The following is a 6000-nucleotide window of genomic DNA, read 5'->3' as shown; positions in this document are numbered from 1 at the left end:
GTTGGCAGACTTCCACGGTAAGATGAGCCCTGAACAAGGTCTATTGAGCACCCGGGCACCTCATGGCTGTTGCGTTTGCTCTCCGTGCCCTGCAGGTGTCGCTGTAGGGTGGGAAAAGTTAAGCAGCCAGCAGCTAGTTGAGCATTGTAAGCCTCACACTTGCTATTTGCCTGTTACAGTCGTTGAAGGAAGCGACATTTAAAAAAAAAACAGTTTTAAAATTATTTTTTTCAACACCAAAGAAGCCTACTTACTTAAAAAAAAAAAGTGATGAATTTTTAAAGAAAATGTGAGTCACAATAAGAATTATAGCTGCTTGCATTCAGGTACTTCGAAATTTGCTTAGTATTAAAACTGCACTTTGTTTGCTACTGATTTTATATATACATCTCTCTCTCTCCACTCTCCCAAATTTATTTTAAGAGGGTATGATGAGAGGGAGAAAGGAATGAGTAAAGAAAATGCTCAAGTTTTAAAACCTAACTGGACAAATGTGTTTTAAAACTTGAAGAATTTCAGAACTGCTTTCTCCTTCCCCAATCCCCCCTTAAAATTAATTTGGGGAAGTGGGGACTTTCCATATGTTTATTGAATCAATGCATAGGAATAGCAGCATCTGGCAAATGCTCAGAGTAAAGGAAGGTTCTGAGGCTAGCATGTTCACTGTCAGGAATGGTGATTTATTGAAACATAAAGGGGCTTATTTTCAAAGCACATAGACTTACAAAGTTCCATAGGTTACTCAAGTAACTTTGTAAGTCTAAGTGCTTTAAAAATATGCCTCCATGTGTGGTTACCTGTAACAGAGGTTCTCTGGGAGCAGTATAATTCAGCTACTACTACTACTATTTAACATTTCTATAGTGCTACAAGGCATACGCAGCGCTGCACAAACATAGAAGAAAGACAGTCCCTGCTCAAAGAGCTTACAATCTAATAGCTACACATGGGCGACGTCATCCAACAGCTCCATGAATGGATAAGCTCTCCTAAAGTTCAGAAGAGCCTTTTTCAGGCCCCCCCCCCTCCAACCATCATCCCACCCATTTCCTCTCCAGTCCTTCCTCTAGCTATAGGCAGGTTCATCAAATAAGGGAGGTGGGTGGGTGGGTTTGTGTGGCTGACTTATCCTGTTGTCCACGGAGAACTTCTGTTACAGGTAAGTAACCACACTTTCTCCATGGACAAGCAGGATGAGTCAGCCACACACATGGGTGACTCCCAAGCTCAGGGCTGTCAAGGGGTGTTAGGTATATTAGCGGTGCTCACCCTTTACAGCCCGTGGAGAGTGCTGTGGTAGGATGAACTGCATAGAGGGAACATGATAAATGTAAGCCAAGGATAACAATGGAGCCTACTGTGAACCACTATAGACCTCCAGAGTCTACAGAGAAAATTATGGGAGGAAACTAATGGGGGCTTATCTAGGCCGTTTGTTAAACTTGAACAATCCAGAAGATTGCAGCCACTGTTGTACATGACCCAAGAGGGGTTTGCCAAAATGGGTTGCGGGGCTTCCCTTTGGTTTTTATTTTTTTGGTATGCGTGAGCGTTGAGTAGCTCAGCAAAAACTGATTGGATGAGAGCAGGAATGTGGGGGTGAGACTTGTCATGGGTAGATCCACCGAGTATGAGCCTTGAGGCTCATCCTGGCTCACTTGAGGGATGTTAGAAGGTATTTTTTGCATATCACATGGAGAAATCAATATGGCGCACATTCCTGTTTGATCTGTACTTCTTTTGCATAAGAGTAGAAGTGTTCCAGTTTTCTGTTGAGCGATTAGGGGTCCCAGGCATCAAAGACAGTAGTGTAAAGCCCTAATGCAGGAAATACAGTGGTGTAAAGCCATGATGCAGCCAGGCATAAGGGGGTTGGTTGCTCCTGATCACTAGGAAAAACAATGCTCTGGATGAAGGTGGAGGAGTTATGTTCACCAGGTCATGTTGTGCTGGGTAGGCTGTTCCCTCCTGAGCAGGGGGAAGGTGGACCAGAAAGAGTGGGGAGGGCACTGGGGGGGGGGGGGGTTAAGCAACCTTCCTCAAAGACACAATGAGATAAGATCCTGGCTTCCTTGGGTTTTCTAGATTACCACTTTAACTGGTAGGTTAATAGCCACCCAAGCAGACAGAGGTGACTGGTAGGCACACTGATGGGGGGGGGGGGTTATTTTGGGGGGGGGGGTGGAGGTGATGGGTCTGAAGTGCCTATCCCAAGTGACCTTGAGGGGGCCCACCCCCCAAGCCATATTCAGCAGCTAGGAAGTACCAGTGGCAAGGGCAGGCCCTGGAGCAGGTGGATGCTAGCCCCCAGCACTCCCCCCCAACATAGGCAAAAGGGGGCACAGGGGAGAACAAGCTCATGACAGGACGGCTGCCTGGTACCGATGGAGCAAAGGCAAAGCGACACTTGCTCTGGAAGGCTAGCTAGGAATGCCCCCCCCCCCTGCGCAGATCCCCCAGGGCTAGCTGAGGCACCGCAAGTTTGTGCCGATGGGATCCTTCTCGCAGACCAGACCTGTGATGCAGGCAATCGCCACTTCCCCAGTCAGCATGGCAGAAGCACATACCAGAGGAAGCAGGCCCACAAGGGTGTCGACACACCCCACAGTGAAGCCCATGGGGCTTCTCTCCACCACCGCGCATGTCTTCGGGCCCAATTGCTGCAGCTGCTGCCTGAACTGGGTCAGAGACGCGGGGAGCATGGGTGGGCACTCCAGGAGCGAGGAGGAGGAGAGCCCTGAGGAACACCCAGTTAGCATCAATCCTCAACACAGGCGGTAGAATGTGCTGAACCCGAGCTGCCCCTTCCTGTGATGCCGGTTAATGGCATCAGAGGCTGAGCTGAGTGTGAACCTTTATCCATAGGGACCAATCTGGTAGTATAGCCCACTTTTTATGGGAGGGAAGGTCAGTTCCTTAGAAGGCTCCATTTACCTGTGAGAGTGGGTTACCTTTGGAGCCTGAGCCAGCGTTGCTCACCTGGGCAGAACAGAGCCTTTTTCTTGTGTCACTGGTCCCGATGACCAACCCTACCGGTGTTGCAGATGGGGATGGGTGCTGGGAGGTTCATTGTCCATGACAGGGGGACTCTTAGTACCATGAGCATGTTGTCTGCTCTTTCCTGAAGACCTGGCACATCACAGCTCTGTAGGCCATGCAGAAGGTCAGCAGTTCAAGCAGCCTTACTGCGGGCTTGTGAGAGAGAGGTTCCTAGAGATCAGGATCCATGTCTCCACCTTCTCTGGTGAACAGGGAGGATTGCGGTCCAGATCCTTGTAGTGAGAGAGAAAGAGAGTTCTAGAGGATTGGATAAAAGAAGACTAAGTATAGGAGAGCTTGAAGATCCGTTCACATGGCCGGGCAGATAGAAAAGACTGGAGAGGAAATGGGTGGGATGGTGGTTGGAGGGGGGCCTGCACATGCTCAGAAGGGCCTGAAAAAGGGTCTTCTGAGCTTTAGGAGAGCTAATCCATTCATGGAGCCGTCAGATGATGTCACCCATGTGTGGCTGACTCATCCATTCATGGAGCCATCAGATGACGCCACCCATGTGTGGCTGACTCATCCATTTATGGAGCTGTCGGATGACGTCACCCATGCGTGACTGACTCATCTGTTCATGGAGCCATCGGATGACGTCAACCATGTGTGGCTGACTCATCCTGCTTGTCCATGAAGAAAGAAAACAGTCCATTTTATTACAGTTTGGCTTTCAGCAGTACAAGTCTCTGTCTGCTCTTCAGTGGGTTATGGCTTTCATCCAATAGCATTCAAGCCCATATTTTTAATGCTTAACCTGGTCATGCTTTATAGGTGTTATTGTACACCAATCCTTAAGGTAGCAAGGACCTTCTATACCTAAGAAAATCTGAGAATGAACAGCCAGCCTCTTGTCCATACAACCCATTTGTAACAGATTAAGGCGTGTTAACAAGAGAAATTCATCTTGCAAAATGTCTTATAGAAGTCAAATTATGCCATATTTTTCACCTTCTTGTAGTGCGTAAATTTGCTGGTACTGCTTTCATGTGTTAGAGAGAAGAACCATCGTATTCACAATTCCTTTGCTTGCTGCCTTTGTCCTGGATCGCTCTTTTGAACACAGAAAAATGTTTGTTATTGCAGGGTTTTGATATTCTTTGTGTGTTCTGTGATGTAGGTCTCGCTTGTAAACTGGAGAATTTCTAAGACTTATCCTTTGCCCACCACCTCCTTCCAGCAAGGCAGCCTGTACAGACGCTGAACATCTTGTCCAGTTTTACGGCGTACAGAACAATTCCATGATCAATATTTTTCTTGATCTGCTAGCCAGAGATAACAATGAAATCCAGCTTTAATCACCGTAAAAATTGATTGGAATTTTATCCAGTCACCATCTGCCATCTCCTCCCCCCTCCCCCCATGTCCAGGGAAAAAAAAAAGAACAATCTGAACAGCCATGCCGTCACATTTTTCTTTTGAAATAATTTCTTCAAATGCCAGCTGCAGACAAAAACCGCCATTACCCCTTGTTCCTCTTTGCAGGATTTTATAATCCCAACAAGCAGTGTCTGTAATGTCTAATGTTTACACCTTTTCTATTTCTTGAGACAGATTGCTTTCTTGGTTTGGTACGGGGTATGTGTGTGTGGGGGTGGGGGTGGGGGAGGGAATTCCACTACCACATCTTTGATATGCAAAAAGAAAAGGTATAGACAGTGCGTTTTTTCTAGCAAAAAAGGTGCCCGTATTCAAATGCCTGGCCACCCTTCAGGGGTGGGTAATTACTGAGGGACCCACCCCACAATAGCCAGGCCCCCTGCAACCAGTCACAGAATCTATGATAAGGCAGAATTGGTGTGTAGAGCCTGAGCTCTTTCATTAAAACTTGTGGTCCATGGGTCAATTTTAGCAGACAGTGGAAAAGGTGATTGTACTCAGTACCCCCAAGTACCCCCTCAAAAAAAGCCCTGCTAAAGAGTGACAAGATTCCATGCAGAATTTCAAAGAGTAGCAACATTCCAGGTAGAACCCCAAAGAATAGCAAGATTCTGGAATCCTAAAGAGCAGTGTGTTTTTTCTAGCGAAAAAGGTGCTGGTACTCAAATGCCAGACCACCCTTCAGGGATGATGGGGTGATCACTGAGGGACCCACCCCACAATAGCCAGGCCCTCTGCAACCAGTCACAGAATCTATGACAAGGCAGAATTGGTGTGTAGAGCCTGAGCTCTTTCATTAAAACTTGGGGTCCATGAGTCAATTTTAGCAAACAATAGAAAAGGTGACGGTACTCAGTACCCCCCTCAAAAAAAGCCCTGCTAAAGAGTGACAAGATTCCACGCAGAATTTCAAAGAGTAGCAACATTCCAGATAGAACCCCGAAGAATAGCAAGATGCTGGGATCCTAAAGAGTAGTGTGTTTTTTCTAGCGAAAAAGGTGTCGGTACTCAAATGCCAGGCCACCCTTCAGGGTGTGGGGTGATCACTGAGGGACCCACCCCACAATAGCCAGGCCCCCTGCAACCAGTCACAGAATCTATGATAAGGCAGAATTGTTGTGTAGAAGTTGATCTCTTTCATTAAAACTTGGGGACCATGGATCAATTTTAACAGACAATGGAAAAGGTGCTGGTACTCAGTACCCCCAAGTACCCCCTCAAAAAAAGCCCTGGGTATAGGTGACTTGTTCTGTCTGCAGCTGTGTGTGAGAAAAACCCAGGAAGCTGCTTGGAAATTTGAAGGGAGGGAAGGAACAAACAATTCTGTGATCTTACGGATTTTTTTTTTTGTTTTATTTATACTCTGGCTTATTTAACCCAGATTAAACACACGTGTTAGAAAATAATACCCTCTGGTTCAGCAGAGGGATACAGCATAAGCCAGAATCTGCATGTCGTCCCTTTCAGCAGTTCAGCTGGACTTTCAGATCGCATCTACATGTTAACATTTCTAAATTTATCACCGCTAGCTCTTTATTTTAGTCAGTAATAATTCTTTGTCATATCACACATTTCTGGAGC

The sequence above is a fragment of the Microcaecilia unicolor genome, chromosome 12, assembly GCF_901765095.1.
Source record: "Microcaecilia unicolor chromosome 12, aMicUni1.1, whole genome shotgun sequence".
NCBI lineage: Eukaryota > Metazoa > Chordata > Amphibia > Gymnophiona > Siphonopidae > Microcaecilia > Microcaecilia unicolor.
The sequence above is the reverse complement of the archived record's forward strand: the minus strand, read 5'-3'. Positions refer to the sequence as shown.